This window comes from Apteryx mantelli, chromosome 2 (assembly GCF_036417845.1).
Source record: "Apteryx mantelli isolate bAptMan1 chromosome 2, bAptMan1.hap1, whole genome shotgun sequence".
NCBI lineage: Eukaryota > Metazoa > Chordata > Aves > Apterygiformes > Apterygidae > Apteryx > Apteryx mantelli.
The window spans coordinates 80,043,969-80,067,492 of NC_089979.1; the positions used below are offsets into that span (position 1 = coordinate 80,043,969).

Sequence of the window (23,524 nt, forward strand, 5' to 3'; positions counted from 1 at the left end):
AATCCCAACTTTCAGGTGCTTGCTGGAACATCACCATAGGCTAGTAAATGTTTTATGTCTGCTGTAGGACTTGTTTGGTTAGGTTTTTTTACCTTGACTCCATCAGGATTTTCCTTTACTCCCTTCCCTACAAAAAGCACTGCTTTCAGCTGTTCTTTATTGCATGTTCATCCTCTCTTCCATAGCTACTCAGATTTTAGGCCAATAAAGGATTTTTAAGAACACCGTCAAAATGTATAAAAATGGCACTAACTAAAGTATTCCTCCCTACCTAAACTGTCCTAATCCATGGGCTCCAAAACCACCATGTATTCTTGCCTATAATTATGTCTGTTTTGTAAGCACAAGGAGGCTGATAGCCTCTTTAGAGCTCTTAGATTACTAAGAGCCACCCAAATTAGAAGTGTGTATCTGCTGGAGCAGCACTGCTTAACTAGTTAGTGTTTAGAAAGCCTTTTGATATTCAGAGATGAAAGGCATTGTAACTGTGCAAGACATTACTGTTATTACCTAAAGATGGTAAGAAGCCCTCCTACAGCTACTCTGTATATATCATCAAAATTTGAAAGCTGGCAAAATACCTGTAACATCACAACAGGAGCTGCTGTGGCCTTCTAGTCAGTTGGCTCTGTACAGTAAGGTCTTTAAAGGACCTGACTCCTGAAAAACTCCTACAAATGGCAGTTTTCCAGCACAAACTCAGAGAAATGCACATATCTAACTTGCTTTAATTGTGTTAGTGTCAGACCTTCAAGTAGTGGTTTCAAAACCTCTGTTCTGCTAAGTCCCATCCGCTTATGCTCCCAGTATTTATTCTTCACAGCTACTGTGAAAAAACTCTGATCCTTATGTTTGTCATGCCATCACCATCCCAAAACCTCTCTGTTTGGGATGATCTCCAAACCCTACCCCCTGGGATGTCACAGCAGGAACACCTGTGCCTGGATTGGGACAGATGCACAGTCCCATGTGGCACAAGGCTGCAGATGGATAATGTGCCTTGCACTGGGATCCTTGCTGGAGCTGGGCTTTGGAGGGTGATATGCTCCCAGCTGCAGCACAGCTCTGAAAGCCCTCTTCCTCTGCCCCCACCTCATATGCCAGGCACAGTCAGTCAATGAATCCCAGTGCGGCCTGACAAGCCATATTCAGCATGTCCTGTCCTGGAGCACAAAAGAAGCCAGACTATGTGGAAAGAAAGAGGAAGGAGTCAAATTCTGGAGCTGGATTCTAGCTGCAAACAGATTTCTGCTACACCTTAGGAGCCTGGTATAGCAAGGAACGCAGATACTGTTTGGTTTGTCCAACCCTTGAGGCAAGGAGAAAGGACTGAATATTATCTCTGGAAAATAAGTCTTGTAACAAGGAACCAATGTTGAAGGTTTACCTGGGTTCACAGTCTTTTATCCTGAGCATGCATATATTTCTTGCTCACTACTAAGAGCACCCATGACACTTCTGGAATTAGCCAAATGACAATCCTGTCCAAATGTAAACAGAAAACGATGAGTACATGTGGAGGAGCAGTAGTCCTGAAGCTCTAAGTACCTCAGAGTTTATTTAAGGTTTAAGGCACAGGTATGATTTAATTCTATCATAAAAAATAAAGACAAAAGGTTAGGCCCTCTATTGATACAGAAAGGTATTATTTTGGTTTCTCAAGCAATTATGATTCAAGTGTTTTTAAAGATCAACCCCATGTAGAAACTGATCAGACTGATCTGGCCTGGAGAGCTACAATGGCAGCATGAGAGGCAGCTTGGTCTAGTGGACTGAAAGGCAACAGCTCCTGAGGTCTAATCCTGACTGACACAGAGTCACTCTGTGGCCTTGGGCAAGCTCCTTAAAAAGACATGTCAGGACAACTTAGGCCTAAAATTTAAGTTTTGTAAATATATGAATTTGCAAATACTTACATCAGTAGAAATGAATATCAACTTTTTTTTTATATTTGTAATTCCAGTGGAGAAGGGTGAAGGAAGGGAAGCAGTATTTCCATTTAGGTCTAGGAGATCTTCTTTTCTGCACTGTTTGCAGCCTTGGTGCTCTGCTGGAGACAGTGTGAAAGCAAAGCTGGTCAAAAATTGCTTCTACAAAGAAGAAAAATCCTTTGGCTGTAAGACAGCACAGCCTTGATCCAGAGAGCTCCTAAGTAGTGAGTGCTCGTATGTGTTAAAAACTCATTACCATTCAAAGAATGCTAAATATTAATTAAGTATATGCTAAGTAATAATTACAGTTCAAGAACCAGACTCTGCCCTCTGGTGAGTGCTTTCCATCACGCTTGCCAGCCTGAATTGGAAGTAAACTTACACCCTGGTAGAAGGGTAAGCTCATTTATGCCCTGTGCAATACTAACCTGTTAATATTTATCAAGTTGCTGCAGCTTCCTGTGATTCTGGTTTTCTCCATACTGCTCCATCATAATGACCACTACTCATAGACCAGCCAGCGATGAATTATGAATAGCCCTTATTTAGAGAGTCTGGATCTGTGAGACATCTCTATTTGGGTGGTGATATTACTGCAATGTTATTGTATTGCTTTAACGGATGAGACTGCCTGAGATACACTGCTTTGCCCAGTGGGTTTTGGACTGCTCTGTAGGCAAGCCTTCCCCCCTTACTGGGAAGGGCAGCTTTTTATTACTGTTTTATGCAACTCTGCGTAGCTCATGATCTTTCTAGAGGGACCTAGGAATTTTGGGAAAGGATTTGCCCTGTGAAATAGGCTGCCTTATAGGAGTCAGGAACAGCTGCAGGAGGCCTGGTATCCATAGCTAATGCTAGAAGAGAAAATTAGTTACCAGGAACAGGAGGCATTAAAGAATTAATACCTCTTCCTACGTCTTACAGGTACAGTGAGAAAAACAAAACCAGAGGTAAAGTCCCATCATCGGATAGAAACTGGCCGAGAGAGAGAAATTAAAGAGGAGGAATAACAGTCAACTTAAAATGTGTCAAAAGTTGTCAGTGGCTGTCCCAAAGTCCCACAGTAAGGTAGGTTTGTTCAGATTACCCATGAGACATCTAAAAACGAGTTGTGAGGTGGCAAAAACTGCAGATGCCACAAAGTTATATAGGATAATTAAGACTAGAGAGACTGTGTGGCACTCCAGTGGGATCCAATAAAGCTGGGTGAACAGAGAGCAGAACAACACATAAAATGCCAGGTAATACACATTGTGACAAGGAATTTGAACTACTTCTGCACAGGGTTGACTTCTAAATTAATTGCTCTGATTCTGGAAGATGATTCAGACAACACCACAGGTAAGTAAATGACAAGCAGAAAACCCACCACTCAGTGCACAGTGGTGACCCATTACATCAAGCATATTGTTGAGAAAGGGTACTTCGGAACTGGGGACATGGGTACCAAAAGCACAAAAAGACATTTGTAGGAGGAGTGTGAGAAAAGTGAAGACAGTATGGTCAAGAAGAATGAAGCTAATGAAGTAATGTATAATGACTGATGGCTTAGAGAAAATTAATCAAGTAAACCTCCTCTCTGTAGACACAAGAAGGTGACAGTGAAACTGAAAACAATACCACAATTTAATCTTTTAGGCAGAGAACTCATTGCCACACAAAAATCACTGAGGCAAAGAATTGGTTGGGATTTTTTGAAGCTGTCCATGATTCTTTGGATAACGAGATCCTTTTGCGCTTGTATTAGCATCTCTGACAAGGAGATACAAGCATGTATTCCTCAGGGCATGACCTCACCACTAAAATGTCAAGTGTTAGGAGAGAACTTTCCGATGAACACATTGTTTCTAAATTGTCCAAGACTCAGTTTCCTGCTTTTCCCTTTGGAAGTATATACTGTTGACTACTATCTTGTCATCTGGACAATGAGAGTTGCTATACTTGGTTAGAGCCTGTCCTGCTTGTTCACTGCCCAAGAGCTTTTAAAAAAGCAAGCAGAACCAGATTGAAATGTAAAACTTTAATGCTACTAAATGCCCTAAAGGCACCTTTATTTAACCAATTATCATCTCCACTAAGGAGCCATTGCTGTTAAATATCAGCTGATTTGAATCCATTCCTTCAGTAAAAGAGCGAGAAGTGCGGTTATTAGACTTGTACTGATTTAAATGCAACGTGAGAGCTGGGGGACAGGTGTTCAGCACATCAAAAAAGAAAAAAAGCACTTGAAGGGTTGCTCTAGGCATAGTTTCCTCTGTCTGACTCAGCATAAATGCCCAAGTATGAAGGACAAATGAACCAGAAGAAACAGCTCTATGCTGCCTGGGGTCTGTTCACGGGGCTGTAAGCATTAGCCTGCCTTTTTTTTTAATTAATATTTTCCCTTTTTACATTACACTGGAGACTGTCTGAACTATATTCCACAACAGCAGCCTGTAGCAATTGACAAAGTCCCCTTGGAAAACAGCCTGCTCAGAAGCAGTGTGCAGAAACCAGAAGAAAAATGGAAGGAGAGGAAAAGTATCTACAGCAGGGTGTATTATTTGCTGCAGACTCTTTGAATTTAGCCCTTTCTCCTGACTGTGAGTAGCCCACAGGAGGATGATGTGATATGTATGAACAGATCTGCTATTCAAATACTACGCTATAGAAATATGGTGAGAACACAATCAGCTAGGAGGTTGTTTCTGAGCTAATTTACCTGAGTGTTCAGGGTTCATACCTGAAGCTGCTCAGTCAGTCATTAAAACCATGTGGTGGCATTTTTGCTCCTTGGCTGGCTCATGGATAAATCTGAGATGAGAAGGGCTCCTGAAAAGCAAAGAGGCAGCAATAAAACACCACTGGGGCTTTTGTCCTCTTAGGAAGGAGGGTCTGAAGAGAACAAAAAGGAGACATGTCACGAAAGAAAAAAAAAACATAACCCAAAACAAAGGCCAGGCACAAGTCATTCGAAATCTTGTCTTGTTTTCTTGTGTAACAGGATCACACCCAACTTGAGGTCTGCATTAAATGTTTCCCCATGATTTACATGCTTTTGGGATGATGCCTACTCACCATTCTTACATAATCTGATGAACAATAATTTATTTCATGTTTTTGATGTGTGAAGTATCATTCATTTTGGAAGGTATTTTCACCAGGAGCGGTATGGGCAGTCAGACACCAGTGATGCCTATGCTCTAAACTGGCAGACCATGAGCCAACACTGGTCTGGAAGCTATTTAATTTAAGGTCAGAGTGAATGCAACTCAAACAACTGTCTACACTGAATCACAGAGATGAATCCTGAGGGATGATATGAAGGAACAGTTCACAACTCTAACATCATTTGGGCGAAACCAGTCAGACACTCTTGTGTCTGAAACAGCCAGGAACAATATTCAAAAGGAAAAAGATAAATGCAGGACAACTGACAGTCTTTTACTTTTTCCAGACAAGATCAGTTCACAATTAGGAGCAGTCTGTATTATATTCCTTTCTCCTCCTGCTCATGTTCATGATGGAAGGGGGTGGGAATGCCACATTCTTTGCAGAGGTCTTCCCAAACTCGGATTGCTCTGAACTCTTATGTTAGAAATCTTTCTCCATGAAAGACATAGAATAGAATAGAATAGAATAGAATAGAATAGAATAGAATAGAATAGAATAGAATCAAATCTCTCATTCATGCTGAAGACCCAGTTTTCCTTCTCGAATCTCCCAGAAAGTGTCTTTGCTCATGTAGTCCACAGATGTTCCAGTGAATAGCGGTCCCTTGAGTTCTAGTTTAGGAGCTTGTTTTGTCTTAATTCTCCCTTTGAACAGCAAGCTCAGAACACAGTTTTGAGCACAAAAACAGCATAGCCTCCTCGCTGAATTCACACAATTGCACAGCGTGAAAGCAGGACCTGTTTGGGTTATTATTAAAGGTCAGGCAGTCCATTACTTTGGCCTTTGTTACTAGAACCCCCAAAAGGTAGACTTTCACATATCCTGTTCTCCCCCCACAAGGCAAGTTAAATCTGCATTGGTTTCCTCAACATGAAGCAGCTCAAGACTTTCATTGTTTGCTTCATTGTTTAAAGTGTGATTCAGGAATGCAGAATTGAACCAATTTTATTATCAGACCCAAGTGTATGTCACTTTGGGCTATGTACTTTGTTTCAGAAGGATTGCTTAGGTATCCATGAAACTTTTGAAGCAATAATGAAGTAAAAGTTTCACACAAAGATATCAAAGTATGCTAATCCTAAATTTGATATAAATATCTAATTTTCATCTCTCTCATCTCCACCATCCCTCCTTCATGTCTTCAAAGCCAGTAAAATCTGAAGAGTCAGAGAGAAATTAACTTTTGGTTAATATGACCTATATTCTAAGGAAGATTACAATTATCCACCAAATGTTGTGTGCAAGTTCAGATTCAAACTTCCTTAAAGGATAAGAATTTCTTAGTTTTTCATATCTTTGATATATTTATAAACATAAAATCCTATAATATGTAATTCATAGGATGATGTTTGTTATTCCTTCACCTTTTTGCCTTCCTCCCCAATAAATGAAGATGAACCATGGCTCCCCATCTGAATTTCAGAGTTGCAGGTGTTTGTATCATAGGCACTGGTTTTGATCCCATCTTCTTTCTGTAGTAGTATCTACAGTTTGCACATTCTTGCCACTTCCATTTCACAATCCTTCTCTCCTTCCCCTGCTTCTTATCCCCACCCAAGGGTGGTACATCTGTGCATATAGGAAGAATATCAGATAAAACCTTAGGGCAAACCCTTCGAGTTGTGTTGAAATAAGAGTATTGCAAATTTTCCTCATAAAACGAAACTGCAGCAAATGCTGGGCCTCAGCCTGCTTCTGTGGAAATCAAAGACAAAATTCTTGAACAAGGAGTAGGACAAATAGTAGGAATGGGTCCACTACAAATCAGAGATTAAAACACTATTGTTTCTATGGCTTCATTTACATATGTGCATAAAGACTGGATCAGCCTCACATTGAAAATTGTAACTTTCACCCAACACTTTTACATTTAGGTTTGTGACATGTATTACACCTGGAATTAGTTAAGAGACATTGACATTTGTTGAGGGAAGAAGCGCCAAGGTAATAAACTGGGTAGCTGTTGAGTGAGCATCTACATTTTGCATACAGGATTGTGAATTTTGCCCTCAGGTATTCTTTTAGTGAATCAGTGTTACATGTTAGCTGTAGCCCTCTGAATGCACTCATGTTCATTTGGTTGAACATTGGTAATTTCATATTATCTATTTATGGAGTTATTTTTAATTTCCAGCAGTTTTGTGGTTGCATATTCCCCTCTATCACAGAAAATAGCTCCGTAAAACCAACAAGAGCTAGGGAATGACTGTGAGCTATTTTTTTACTTCCGTAACTAACAGCAGGGTTCTTTTTATTTTTCAGATAAAGTTAATAGATGTAGCTTTTCTACTGCCACTTTTATAAACAATTTGGTTTAGGGACTGCTAAAGAATATATGCAAAATATCATTTAGGGAGAGAAAGAGTATAATATTTATACTATATAGTGAATGTACCTGTAAAATGACAGTTATACTGTTTTAGGAGATGTTGCTTTTCTGTCAAAAATTAAGCACTTAGTTATACTCCACAGTTATTCACTCACTTGGAGGTCATCGTTATTTAAGCACCTCCTGTCTCATCTGTGTATACAGAGTTGTGGGCTCAGGGACCAGCAGAGAAACCTGGTATTGTTTGCTGATAAGCAATAGCAGCTCCTGGCTTACTCCACTGACAGAGTAACCCAAATATCATCCTGAGATATTTTTATATACATAAATAATCAGCCCTCTTTCCTTGGTTATTCTATCTCAGTTTAATCATTCTGTCAATTTTGTTTTATTTCCTGTTGCATTTTGGTTTTATAATCACATGGGCGTGCACCCACTTTTGTTAATACATGTTGTGTAAACACATATAAATAATGGTAGGCAAGTCATAAAGTCTACTGAGCTTTTACAAACTATTTATAAAGTTGCACAAGGTAAGATCTGTCTCATTACAATCAAGAAAGTGTCTGTCCAGCGTAAAGAAAGAGATATTTTATTGCCCTTACTGTTGATTAATGAACTAGTAGTTAGGGTGGAAGGGATGTTTCTTAAAAGTCTGTTGTTTAAAAAGCAAACATAGTTGCACCTCTGATAACCTGTACCTCTTCAGAAATACCCAGATATGAACATAAATCCTCAGTTAATCACATCAGAGGCCGAAAAGAAAGAGAAAGGGGGGCAGAAGAGCAAATAGCAGAAGAGCAGGGGAGCAGGTTGGGGTGGCTGGGCTACCAGGGGAAAAGCAGCAGACTGTGGGGAGCATCAGGGGCAAAGCAGGGTTAGGTCACCTGAGCATGTGTCTGTTTGCACCGCTGTGAAGCACAGCTAGTTTTCTTTTAATAGCTAAATTCACAGGCTAACTACATGAAAATATAACACTTTCTTCTGAGGCATAATCTCCTTTAACTAAGAAGAAAAGTCAAGATCCTGAATATTTAATCATTTAACGAAATACCAGGATTTCCATGAGCTGTTTTGAGGATAGTACAACATTTTGGCCACTTGAAATCAGATCAAGTTGCATCTTAGTTTACAAGCTGTCTGTCCAGATTCATATTCTTATTAATAACAATAAAAAAAATGTTCAGATTGCCTGGCTTTTACTTTTTATTTTGCTTGTGTCATAAAGGATCAATTTGGACTAGGTTTTAGATGTTTTCTTTCCCCTTAAGCACTTCTGCAGAAAAAATGGTTTAGATTTAACAACAACAACATGTTAATATATGCAGTTTGCCTGCTGTCCATACAACAGCTTAAATGCATAACTACAGAGGTTCTCTAAGACAAAAACTTAAAAATCAGAAACTATATGGCACCCAAGATCCTCATCTGGCATAAATTAGCATCCAAAGAGTATGCTGGTTCATACAAATTAAAGTTTTCCCTCCCCTATGCTGCATGCTAGGCTCAGAAAGAATATCACAAAATAAGGGATCTAAAATTCAGTTGCTCCTTCATTTACCTGCTAGTTCCTTAAGTATTGATTAAGTGTGGGGAGAAATAGACTGAAAAGCGGTAGTGAACTGTAATATATGGCAGTATATGGAAGTACCAGAACAGAAAGTAAATCCCATAAAGTTCTAATGATCACTAACGCTGGAGGTTATCACATCCCACTGTTGGCACCTAACAATTTTGCTGCTGTAGGGCATGATGGGACATCAAGGGGAAGAGATGAGGAAATGTACTGCTTGGTGGCCTGAGGAGGGGAAAGAGCAATAGCAGCAAAGAGAAGATCTCCTAACAGAGGAAATTTTCATTGTCAGGTTTGCTGAAGGAAGGCTATGGAAATAGCAAATGTGGAACAATGGTCCAAAGGTTTTACCCTTAGGAAGAAGAATATTTTAATAAAAGTATAAGCAAAGGTTATTTTCTAGGGAACTCCTCCATGCTCAGGGCAAACCATCACTTGGGAAACAGGATTTCACTGTAAACAGCTGTTCTCAGTGTCTGCATTTCAAGCACTCTTCTGCTGGGACTACAACACATTCAATACCTGCTGCAAAAATCAACTGGTATTACAATGTGCTCCAGCATATTTGCAAAATGGAAACAAGTACTGCAAAATACATGCTGCAAGGTCCCTGTTGCAACCCAAATAGCAAAGCACACATACTAGAGAAGGATAGAAAGAGAATGGGATCTTGCAGTGAAAGCCATTATTAGGGAAGCAAAAAAGAGGTGCTGTACATAGGTAAGCAGCAAACTCACATTTCCCAACAATAGTGATGATTGCCTTTGCCTCCAAAGCATCCAGCCCCAGCTAAGGTTGAGTGAGGATGAGAGGAATATTCTTGCAGTACCATCTTAGCACCCTCCGTCCCTGTCATTTATGTTTGCTACACAGAAGTTTGTAGAAAGTTGTGATGTTCATTAAAAAATATGCCTTTCAAATATTTACAAATTCTAGCCCCAAGTATGCACAAGCATGCTGACTGCATGCCTGTCTCTTTTAATGTTGTAGAAGATCAAATTTTCTAGGAAAAAGCAAACAACTTTAGCAGCAGGTGGCTGAAGCATAGCCTTCAGAAAGCTGTTAAGAACCATTTTTGTCTGGGAAATAAAACACGGTTGCAAGCTATGTTATTTGCACTTATCGATTCAGTGAAAGGAGTCACCTTATGTTTAATTCAAATTGTAGTCCTGGCATGGACAGGCTTAGAACAATCGTGTTTTACAAATCCATTTGTTTAAGTGTCTCTCATGTTGGTTGCTCACACTGTTCCCTATGTTGTTTTTAGATTAGCTCTCTTCTTACTGACAGAGTCAAGGACTGAAACAGATGTAAGGGGGAGTGGGAGAAAGGTACTGGCATCCACAGGAAAGGACCACATACCTCAGCGTGTAGGATTGTGGATCAGTGGAGATCAGGCAACCAGTATCTCAGCAAGCTTGAAAAGCAGCATAATCCTTTTCAACTACCCAGCTCCACTTTATGGTACGGTCAGTATCACAGGTAAAATCAATACACTCATTGCAGGCTGTATTACATCTTAATAAATATTTCTTCTAGCCTCATTGGTGAAACAGTTAAAAAAAAAAAAAAAGTATTTACATTCTTAAGCTTCCTTCCCCTTATTTTAAGGAAAAACACCACAACTCCTAGACAGTCAGAAGGAAATACATCCCTCAAACAGAAAGCTGTTCTTTTTACAGCTTGGTGAGTGCATTCATTAGTCTTAAGTCCCTAACGCGTAAAGGTGATGATCAGCTTTCATCATTTGAGTGGTGACGTTCTTGCCAGTTACTGACACCTGTCAAACTTGGGTACTGATGATTCATCAGAATGGGTTAATTACACAGAAAAAAGGTCATTCTGGAATGCTATACTATTAATTTGCTAATCTAGTTGGGTCAAGAGCCCTTGGAAATACAGAGCTTGCTTTGTCAGTATTGGAGAAAAACAATTCTGTTTCATAATGTGTCAAGGTTTCAGATGAACTTTTGTTCCAATGAAGAAATACTTTGAAACTAAAACAAAAGCACTCTATGTACCCATTATATATATATCTACAAATAAATTGAATATGAAATTGCATCCAGGACCTTCCTGAAGAAATTTTCACCAGAACAGATATTTTCCTGAAACACTTTTGCTTTGCTAAAATAAAATTTTCAACCTTGTCTCAAGACTCCCTGCAGAGAGAGATTTCTATGGCTATGCTCTTGTTTTAGTTTGTTTTGGTTTATTCTCTTACCTTTCACATTCATTTCTCTGATTATGGAGGCAGGAGACAAGAGGGGTAGCAAATGGGCAGGACCTTTCTCCCCCCAGCAGTTCCTGGTTGGCACACCTATACTGTGCTAGCCTGAGGAGCTCTGCTCTGTCCCTAGAACAGGACAGCAGGTGGTGCTCCTTTTCAAGGTCCATGGAAAAAAAGCTCCAAACTTTCAGCTTTTGCACACACTTTCTAATCTCCTTCACCAGTATTTTAGATGTGGATAAGTGACTAGCAGTGCACCTTAACCATAATGTCAACTAAAATAAACAACATGTCATCATTTGACTTTTTGCTAGCCTCCCTTGGGAATGTGACGCTGGTGGTTACATAGTAAAAAAGGCAGGCTCAGCTGTTCACACAAAGGCACAAACACTTTAAAACCAAACCCAGCACAGTGTCTTGGGATTTTAATGAAAACCCTGAAATGTAGTAGTGCAGACTGGTAGCAATAGTGCAGCTATGTAGCAATAACAAATTATGGTCTTCTGTCCAGCCCTTCACCCTCCACACAGATTGGGAATGAAGTAACAGTGCAAATAAAGACCATGCACTTAAACTCAAGCATGGAACAAGATAATTTTCATCTGTTAACTACATGCACATATACATGTACACACACATGTGAGACAGCTTATGAACAGCTCCTCTTCTCCCATACCTCTGACTCAATGTCGTCACCCATCCTGCTGAAAATGCACCCTGTCCAGGCTGGTGACAGCTCATGCAGAGCTCTCAGTAATAACAAACAATTATGTTAAGAAGCAGCCTTTGCCTCAGCAGCAGGGTTAGTACTTAGTCTTCCCTACAAGTGCTGTAGGATCCTTAATATCCTCCAGGGGAAGTAACACTGCTATCAGTTACATAATTCGCTCCAAGCATGGCATTTCTAACTATAGACTAATGCAATGCAAAGTCAGCCGTGGGTGGGGAGAACTCAGAACACAGCAAAGATGCAGATATTACCCTGGGGGAGACAGGGATAAAGCAAAGGGTTTTGTCATATCATCTTTTACAAAGAATATGTCAGACCATCATCATGAAGTAGCGAAGAAGCTTGTACTTTCTACTGACCTATGCATGCTGAACTGCAGCATCACAGATGCACTGCCAGGCCAGAAGGAAGTGTGTTTTACTCCTTTTGCAGCACCCTTTCTAAAACCATCGAGAGTCTGAGATCTTGCATGTCACAGCAAGGCACAAAAGCACACTCTGCTGTGGATCCTGCGTGCAGCACCTAGCTCTCATACCTGAAATCTTTGCAGAGGATGTCAGGCAAAGCATCAAGGTTTTCTGGTTTTACTAAATGCTGTGAAATATTCCAAGATTGATCCTGTGATCAACAGGTCAACCACAAAATTTGGAAACAGGCATAGAAGTTTGTCTAAAGTGCAGTCCTGAAAATTCCATAAAAATAATCGTTTCAGAGATAGTCCACTGACAAAAAATGATTGGCATTTGATCTACTCTATATTACAAAGTGGGTAACAGTAACAGTGTTTTAATTAGAGCATTTTTCACTCCCCATTTAGCTATTCTGTAAAAAGTGTATTTTCTTAATGATTGTCCACAACCTCTTTAGGGGTATGCAAACCAATTGATTCATATATCAGTACACTTGCAAATGCAGAACTTCTGTGCCTTTTATGAAGGAAAATTGTGTGAACTTACTGCTGGCAAAGAGACAGAATCAACCATAGTGGAGGAAAGTGCTAAGGCTAGATGGGTACAATTTTCAAAAGTAATTTCTGGATATCACTGAGGAAGGCTTTTCAAGAGTCACTTAATTCAATTTTGAAAATGCTATTTAGGCACTCTGTATCCAAATATATTGCAAGTCTGATTTTCCACCAGCTCAATCAAAAACAGTCAAAATTTAAAGTGGTATTAAACAGGTGTAAAAACTCAAAACACTGGAACATATTGCAAGATGAAGTTCACATCATGGGAATCTTAATCCCAACCACATACCAGTGGATGTTCCACTTAAACTATGCTCCAAGGCATAAGTGGTATCTATAGGAATAAACTGTTCAAAGATAGAAATAAGATAGCATGAAAACAATCTTTCTAACTATGTACATTATGTCCTGTTAGTATCCTCAGAAATACTCCCTTCTTCCCTAAGTCAGAGAGAAAAGGCACAGTAGACTTAGACACTAATTATCTCAAACATTATTTAATTGAAGAAGATGAAATAAAAATACAGTAGGAATATCTCAGTAGAACTGCTTTCAAGTTTAAACTGATTTTGTGCTAGAGCGGTCTGAAGGGCATACTAAACCTGTTTTGGGGAATAGACAACTGATAGGCCACTAGTGTTAGCACTGCAAAGCCTCAAGGCAAAAGCAGCTCCCAACTTAAACTTATGCAGAAAACAAGAGAGTCCTTGGAGAAAAGAGCAGATACCATCAGAGTTTTAATTTTTCAAATAGTCTAGTAATTCTGCTCCAATCTTTTGGGAAAAAAAGCTCTGTTATACTCAGCATGAGTAGGTGCATATTCAATAGGATATCCCTGCAATCCAATTTGACTAGACTTCACAGATCAAAGCATCATTTTGTAAACTCCTTGTCTTCCCCACCGTACGCCCATCCCAAATTAATGCCATACTAGGACAAGGCTCTGTAATGTGCCCAGAACTACTGTAAGACAGACTGATATGTTAACCTGTCCTGACTCCAGTTAAGATTATGATCAAGGGTAAAATTCTTATCTGCTGAGAATGTAGATGCATGTGTGAGTGGTGTGGGGAGGGAAATTATGGATAGCTGAGAAGTCAAAGACAGCAGGAATATCAGATATTCCTGAGTTTACTTCACTGTAGCACAACTGACAGTTACTATCAAGTGACTAGGATAAAGGGCATATTTGTCAAATAAAAAGAATCAAAAATCAGACAGGTTTGTTTTGCCTTAGCAGCAGGATGAAAACAGGGCTCATGCTGGAAGGACAATTCAAAATTTTGCTGTAGTAGAAATGTTTCCAGAATAATAATTCAAATGATACAAAAATAAATGGACTGAAATAAAACATCAAGACCATACAGTTGAGCACTCAAGTGAGAAGCAGAGACTCTCCAGGCCTCTTTTCCACTTGCATACAGCTCACAACAGGCATGAGCTCAGATTCATGTCTGTATCTAAGGAACTGCTCATGGTTTGTTCAGTTACTCGCTCTTCACATACTCTTAAGATGGGTATTTGTATGGTCTTGAGGCTATGCAATATCAGATGGTTGACAAACAATTTCCTACATAAGCACAAGGGACTAGGATCCCTGAACAGGACTTAGAAACACTAGACTAGCAGAAACCACTTGGGTCTTTCATAGTCATACCATTGGACTATTGCTTCTCTGATCTTTACTTTTCCTTGGGCAAGCAGTAGATGGCGGAGGGAAAAAAATACTAATGAAGCTTCTTTGTGCTACTACTATTGTAAAGACAGGTTAGTCTATCTCTAGACAGTGGCCATCACATAATTCAGAGAGACAGAAGTGCAGCTATCCAGGTTCTATTGCAATCCTATGTCTGTCCTGTACCATACACACGCAAAAATAGAAAATGCAGTGAGAGCACAAAGGGTTCATTTTAAAAGATGCAAAAGACAGAACTTAATTAAGGTGAATTTCTAACAGACCTTTCCCCATTCACTTGGGTGCAGGCTTTATGATACCATTTCCTCTCAGGCATCACATCTACTTTCATATTTCTGAAATAAGAAGATCTCACAGACCATACAAGAGAGGATGTGAACAGCTGTCCGCTCCTCTCCATGGAAAGTAACAGACTCTGAGTAACAGACTCACAGATTAGCTGTGCAGGAGTCCTCAAAGCAAACTAGTTTTTTCCAGTTTCTCAAAGGACAGAGGAACCTCTGTTTCAGCATCGGCCCCAGCAGTCGGGCACTTTAGTGGCAAACTTAAACTTGTCATACTAACATGTACTTACAGAGCAGCCTTTTTAGTTTGTTCACAAGGGATGAGGATAGAGGAGAGGTTCTATCACATATTCTCAAATTTTAAATGCTAAATTGGCCAAATTAAAACCAATCTCCTTCCTATTCCCTTCAGTAAGAGCAATTTCTGTAAGAAATGTCAGCTTTCAAAATTCAGCAATTTCCCTCATTTAAAACACCCTCTTTTTTATTACAGATTATATTTTCCCTCCCAGTTTTCTCCATCATACAAAGAAATGGCTGTTTTCTGCTTAACCATTAGAAGCAAATTATTTATGCTCAGGCAGAGATGAAGAATGATTTTTCAGTCACAAAGGTGAATATTTCAGAAAAGTTGTGAGCGACTGAAAACCAGAGACTATGAAATTGTTACTCACAGCAGGTGATAGCAGTCACTGTTGTGCTGCTTTGGTGGGTCTCTCTCACCTCTGAGAACATTTATGTTTTCCTCACCAAGACTAGCTACATTAACACAAACTTCCTAAGAACAGGTCAGAGACATTGAGACAGATCTTTCACATCTTTTACCAGACAGGACTTTCCCTGCTCTTGGGCTTTCTGCTCTCTGTGCTTGCAGACCTACAGACAACTTCCATCTTTCACAAGAAGGTTAATCCTTTTGTAAATAAGCTGTGCTCTGGATGCAGGAACACCTGAGGTGGCTCAGTGAAGAGTGGTCTTAAGTTCAGCAGGACATATCAGCTCAGATGTAGCCCACTGCAAGCATTGATACACTTTTTCCACAATACACTGCTTTTGGGTTACCTGGGGTATGCTAGTATTATTTCAGGTAGTAGAAAATTGATTATAAAAACTGTATGTTTTTATGCATCCTGAGTGTCCTGCCTCTTGCTCGCCCCATTTGCAGGCAACACAGAACCAAGGACATATTTTCAAACAGACCCTCCATCTCCCTAAATTATTTTGTAAGTGATCTTAAATATTTTAGAGTCATTCAGCAGATAAAGGAAATGTATACTTTGGGTGTTCTGCTTTCAGTGAAACTCAGTACCTAACTCCCTTAACAATCCCAATCTTAATGAAGATGTAAATGAGTATTTAAGACCTGGATACTTTTAAATATCTTTAGAGGACTTTCCTTCCAAGAAGCCACCACAGCCTGTCTGAGTATCACTGGTCACAGAGAGATAAAACTGTCTAACTTCATTTGATTTTCTCACATTCTTGTATTTTGTAGAGAGCAGGACATCACAGTTAATTAGATACACAACCATGGCTGTTTTTCTCAAAGTGTACATTTAAGGCTACTTTCCTCAGGGGAATGAAAGATGCTTTACAGCCTAGAGAACTGGGCCTTTGACAATGCTAGGAAGACAACCTGCTGTGCATTCTCAAGACTTCAAAACTCTAATAAATCAAAACAATTTTTTCTCTGGAAGAAGACTTATTTCTCACCAAATTTCAGCTTTTAATCCTGTCAATGGAGCTGTCCAACAGAAAACATGGGAGGAGAGGGCTTTAAAAAAGAACAGGAAAACTTTGTGTTCTTTCCTTCTATTCAGAAACATCTGAATTATTTTCATTTAAACTAAAAAATAAGACAATTGTCTTTGGGCAGAGAAAGAGTGGACGTGTGCAGTGAAGGTGATGGAAATTTTCAGCTTGCAACACTTAACATTCTAGACAATAGGGAACACAAACCACACAGTTAAAATGGAAATTATCATGCAATCCTTTTGCAACCACTCTCTTGATAAATGTAGTGTTTAAATGTTCATCTGCCAAGCTCCAAAACATGTTGAGTCTTTATTCATGTACCTTCCACCCTGTCTCCTCCCCACTTAAAATTACTTTTGGTTTTAAAACAAACATTTAATAGATACAGGGCTTAGTACTGGAAGGAATCTCCTGCACTGAAATGCCTGTGTATTCATTCATCAAAGAAAAACAGCCCTTCAGCTGTGGCTAGAACTCTGTCATACTTTGTCTCATTTTCCATTTCCTTCCCATCCAACTAGTCTGTCCTTCAATATGAGTTCTAAAACCTGTTGAAGCTGCAGAAAAGTACCAGCTGGGGAAAGGTGTGCAGCTACTCTCTTAAGTACAGATATTTATTTCCTATTATATCATATGACACCATTCCTAAATTGATAGGTTAATTAAAACCCTCAGCTATTGGAAAAGCAATATCATGTATTAATATTTTCATCTATCAGATTAGCCAGTCCTCTGATTTAAATATATTTTTGGAGGAAGGAGGGAGAAGGGAGATTTGCTTCCACTTAAGGTGCAGTAGTTTACATTTCTATGCACTTAGTGTTACCTCTTGGCTCAGGAGGAAAGTTTCAGATACTTATTTTTAAATCAAAGGGGCAAAAGTTAAACTTAAAACCTTCTCCAGAATCAGGATTGTGACTATTTCAGTTCTTGTCTTTTAAACAAAACAAATACAGAGTAACAAAACACCTTTTCTCCTGTTAGTTACAGGTCTGTTTTTTACTACTGTGCCATAGAACTAATACTTAAAATCAACTCTCACTCACTCAGAAATTTTCTAAAATCACTTTCTCTAACATTGTTCTCAGTATTGATAAAATGAATCATCTGCTTCAGGGTGTATTTAGTAAAAAAAATTAAAAAATCCAGCATTCACATATCTAGGCACTAGATTATTGGTAGCAGTTGTTCTCTAATATCTGGGAAGTTAGTCCCCTATGGCAATAAATCCTTGTAATCTCTGCAATGAATATTAGAGAAATCTCTATCCACATCTATTTTTATACAAGGGATGAATAATCAAGGTGAATATAGTGATAAACAGAAAGGAGAAGATGTCATGATTCAGCATACACTCATACAATTGCTACAGTCATTTTAAGAAAAAAAAAGAATATATTATTAATGATGAGCTGATGCAGATGTTCCAAACAAAAAAGCATTGTGCTTGTTACAGTCTCTCTTTCCTTTAATTGAACATCATGGAGAAGTCACTGTGCACATATGGGGCTGCATCTCATTGATGCTCTGTAAGAGGAAAGACACTGTTAAATGAGATAAATTCAGCTACAGACACTGAAAATATCAAAGTATTTAAATGACAGCTGAGACACAAGATTTTAAGAGATGACCTTCTCTTGAAAGGTGACATGATTTGCCAATTATCCATCAAACTTTGTGTGGGCATTTGATACTTTTATCACATATAAAACCATTCATTTTAATATAGTGGAGAGCAAGACTTTATTCATTGTTCACTAGCCTCATTATCCAATTGTGCATTATTATAGGGACAGCATAGCCCCCTTTTAATCCTTCACTTCTAATGGCTTTTAAGAGTGAAAGATGCTCACCTATCCTAGTTCTACAATACCTTCACAAAAAAGCATGTCCATTTACAGCAGAGGAGCGACTGCATACCAAGATGAACAAATTATTGACTCAGTATGATCATTACACCCTTCCCAATTACATTTTCAATTCTGCATAAAGCACACACCTTTAGATTAGGGGCAAGGGACATTTCCTCTCCACAACAGGTTCTCCGGGTGGACTCTAGCCTCAGAAATTTGTTTCTGTCTGCAGACGGTTTTGATTTCTCTTCCCTTGTGCACTGTGGTAAATGCATTGTAAATGTGTCTGTAAGGAGCTGGAGTACAGGCAGAAAACAAACTACAGGGAATAACCATCATGGAGTGAGACTGATCTGCGCTGTGCTGCTGGGGCAGAAAGAGTAGAACTCAAGCCATAGGTGAGACAGGCACTGACTACTTGTAGGAATAGGAATTTCAGCTCCCCATTTTAAAATAACCTTTAAAATAAGTGAGAGTGAAGGAAAAAAAAAAAGATACATACTTGTTTCTTAAATTTCTCTAAAGAATAGCTATCCATATATGACAGACAAGGAGAAAATACGTAATTTAAACTAACAGAGCTTTTGAATATTGGCTAGATAGCAATTGACCTAAGCAACTTCAGTCTAACTAAAATGGATATAAACACCAATACGGCTCTTTTGAAAGTGGTGAGATGAAAAGGAGGGCGGAAGATCAGTGTTGAGAAAACAGAGGACACAAGAAGCATTGTTAAGATGCAAGGAGGAGGCCAGATGTCAGGAAAACAGGGAAGGTCTCCGGACCTTGCAAAGAGAACAAGGATGAGCACATATAGGCAAGATGGGATTATGTGATAGTTAGAAAACAAGTTACAGTTGTAACCCCATCCCACTATAGTCCTGGTTAGATAGGTACACTCTGTGCTCATAGTCAAACACCACCTAAGGAGCTCATTCCTCTGCAGAAAAGAATTTAAGAGATGAAAAGAAAGGCTGAAACACTTATCAAGTGATTGAACAAGAATAACACAACCAAAATAAAACTCAGTTTGCATAACTTCGATTTCATCATCTGTTACCGAGCTCAGCCTGACACCTGAGGTCAGATGACTTTCAAGGCTGATATACTCAGAAAAGTATGTCTTGCCTTAAGATTGCACAAGGGTGATGAGGAACTCACAGGAGGAAAAGATATGATGGGCCGTAATTACTAGAGAAGGATCAAGGCCACAGCCCTTCATCAACCACAGTCAAAAATATACCACCTATGATGATATATGAAAATATTGAATAGGCTAACAAGCACCTTCTAAAGCTTCTGGAAACTCTATGAGCCTCTAACTCTTTTACTCAGACTTCTTGGATGCTGGAAAGAGATCACGTGCTTTCTGTCTTTGCTCCTCTGGCTGTGCAACTGTGAGGTATCCCTCTTGCCAGACCATACAAAGACTTTGAAACTAGCTCATTCTAAGTGGCATTTAAAGGAAATCTCTTATATCCCAGATCTTTCCATTATACAGCATGCTGATTTGACTTTATTACTTCCATGTTTGTTTACATTTTCACTTCTTTTTACCTCATTATGTATAATGTGCTGAGAACACTGTTAATCAATAGCTGAGGTTTTTAGCTTGGGTCGAAATGAAAACTCTCTCAGATTTTGGAGATATCTGGCTCAGAAATTTTATTTCAAGTCCCTCTCCACTTGCTAATTTTATCACATTGCAGGAGCATGCAGACACTGATAAAATCCTTACCTTGCTTGACTTAAGGTGGTCTATTGATATTTGCCTTCCTGACTTCATTGGTATTCATGTTCCTAGCAGACAAGTTCAGTGGCTTGGTGAAAATGCCTCTTTTGCAACATTTCCTTGCTGAAATGGAAAATTAAAAAATATATATATATATATAGTAACAAATCACACAGGAATTTCTGAATCACAGCCTAAAATATGAAAGCCTGCCAAAAATGGTATGCTTAACAAGAGTAAAGGAGAGCAAGAGAAAGACGTAAGAATAATAATGAACATTATTAAAAAGAAGAAATGCAGAGTCCCTCTCTTTTCTCCTCACAGAACTGTAGTCACAACTATTGAAGACAATTAAAGGCTTCAGTTCAGATAAAAATCCCCAAACACTAAATGCTATACACACACTCAGGATAAGAAATAATTGCTGCCTCAAGCACTTATGCTCTAAGAGGACAAGACAAAGGACAGAAGATGAAATAGAAGCACAGAGGGCCTCTTTTTGAAAGATGCTGTACTCTTTAGGTGCTGAACCAACAAAGCTCTTAAATATGCAAACTGTTACTTTGAAGACATAGTTCAACATAACTGTTTCAGGATAAGTATGTGCTTAAGTGTTTTAGTGGACCAGAGCCAGGTTGCTTGGCAGCTAACAGGACTGAGCTCAGAAGATGTCTAGTCCCTGGTTGTGTAGGAGGCTGGTAAAGGAATAATTATAGCCTGCCGATCTTACTGACATGAGACTTAGCATCTCTGCTACACTCTCTCTTGTCAGTCACTCCCAGGCATACGCAGAGCCCACATATATTTTAGGGCCATTCCTTGCAACAAACTGAAATTGCCAGGAAATATGGAATTGCATTGTCCCTAACTCACCTTCCAGCAACATTGCTGTTCATGTGGTAAAGCAGAAAAAAATAATCCAAATATATATAATTTCCTTAAGAGAAGTTTGAACACTCGAAAACACTACACTGTTAGGTTCCACCATCCAGTCTTACAAACATAGTACTGTGGGACAACAGGGAAGACGGCAGACAGCCAAGCTGCCCAGTGGGTGGTGTAACATAGCAAAGAAACATTTGAAAGAGACTTAAATATAGAAAACATCCCACAGTTTTCTTACTTGACTCAAAACTGTCACAAATATTGTTATATGATTGCTTTAGCTGCACCAGCAGAGCAGTTCAAGGAATTCAGTTTGCATCCAGGATGCTGAATGTATCTGGAAAAAATCAAATAGAAACTACTCAAGAGACAAAAGAGTCAGGGTGTCTTTTTGTGAGTAGAGATTTCCTTAGTGAAGACATAGACTGCACGGATTACAGTGCCCTGACAAAATCTGCCCTTGAGAGCCTGCAACACAGTTGTCCCATTACTGGGGAGAACAAACATAGAAGAGTAGGGGAAAAATCAGTTACTCACAAATGAGTTCACTGTCATAGAGAAATAACTGAATTTTCACCTACTGTCACTCAGCAATCACTAATGGCTGGGGATGCGACTTTCCCTGTGAAGTGGGCTTCTCCTTGGGTTGATCAGAAACGGCTTTCTTCTTCAACTCTGAGATTAGTGCAAAACAAAACAAAGAGCTCTGAATTGCTCAGCTACATCAAACCATATATATTTTCTCCTCTGTTCTAGTTATTTTACTCTTTAAATCTGTGTCTATCACAAGTTCCCAAGTACAATACTTCTGTATGCAATAATTATTATAAGCCTATAGTGAGACTTACTAAATGGTTTCTGCTATATCATACCAAATAAAGGTTAGAGGTTAGTCTACCCCTGTGTCACTGTCATACTGTTCTCTCTTGGGGTACCTGTAGCCACATAAGACTTTCAGAGGAGGGGAAATATAAACACTTGATGGCTGGAGCTGCAACACACTCAGAAGTTCAACTTCAACAGTAGGCAACACCTCTGAAAACCTGGTCAGCAGCATTTTTATAACTTGGGATACACCCCCCTGTGGGACTGGAAAAGTTTTGTTTTTCAGTTTCTTCTGTGGCTACCTGATGGACTTAGTGTCTCTTCTACCTTAGCAGATTTCAAAAGTGGTACCAGCCACTTTCTCTTCTGAAAGTAGATATTTAGAAAGAACAGTCAAAGGAGTTAAAGAACATCCAGTGGCTCCTTATTACTTGAGAGAATTACATGATCACATGAGAGAATGAAAAAATTGAGTGCAAATAAAACAAATAGTTGATGGGAAACTTAAGTATCAAGAGGAAAAAAGTCTTAGCATTAAGTTCCCCTGAACACTATTGCCCATGCAATTTCTAGAAGTTACCTTCTTTTTTTTTCTTTTCTTTTTTTTTTGTCTGCTGAATAATAATGATGCCACAGACCAGGAATAATGGACTTAGAAATCTGAGATTCTCTCCTTTACAGTTTTTCCCTGGGATGTTACAAGATCTGTATTGCTTCTAGTTTTAAGAGTGTCTTTATATAACCGAACAGTTTGTAAGAAGCATGCTTTCCTTCACCTCCCTTCACACTTCAAATTGAAATAGGAAAGGAAATGAATGAAAAGCATTGTGAGCCCCACCAGCACTGAGAAAGAGAAGGTGAAATGAATAATATATGTGTCCCTGAAGGAAAGAACACAGTTAAAAATAAAGATGAAAAACCAGAGAAGATATCAAAACACTCAAACATACAAGACTGCTTGTATTAAAAATGAGGAGGAACACATCCCTGGGTTTTCATACCTAGTTTTACTTTCTCAAGTTTGCAAAAACTTCTTTCCTAGTAGAAGCATACATTCCTAGAAAGATAGTTGCATTTAACATTAATAATGTGCCTTACACCTACAGCCCTCAAGTTGCTTTACAAGATGTTGTTCTCACAGTTTCTCATAGTCAGATGAATAAGACTGTTTAATTAAGATCCACCTCACTTCAGTAAAAAAGAGGAAGGGATGCTGAATGACCCGTCTTGAGAACACTTGTGTTCAGACTTGACTTTGAACACATTACTTCACAAGGATAAAGTGGTGCAGTTCAAATTCCTGGCACAAGCAGTTTACCAAGAAGTGGGAAAGAGAGTAAATAATGATTTGTCTAGAGACGTAAGACTCACAAAACCTGAATTCATTTTGTTATTTTGCTGTAGTTGCTCAGCTATCTCTGCCAAGGTACACTCTGGGCTTATGGTAGTAGTAAGTCTGGTGGTATTGTGAATTTAATTACATTAAATATTACAAGTTCCTTAGACAGGTCCTTCTACAACTCTGTGACAAGAACTCTAGGCTCAATCAAAGGGACTTTAACTGAAGGGACTCTCTGACAA

At 39.0% G+C, this 23,524-nt stretch overlaps 1 long non-coding RNA gene across 1 annotated transcript; it reads right to left on the reverse strand.

The window, feature by feature from the left end:
* Window positions 1–1,922: 1,922 nt before the first annotated feature.
* On the reverse strand, window positions 1,923–21,430 carry LOC106482352 (uncharacterized). Its single transcript, XR_001292143.1, has 3 exons — window positions 21,357–21,430; window positions 20,240–20,356; window positions 1,923–2,050 (listed from the first exon to the last, which is right to left on the reverse strand). It is a non-coding gene; the product is annotated as an uncharacterized lncRNA (long non-coding RNA).
* Window positions 21,431–23,524: the final 2,094 nt, after the last annotated feature.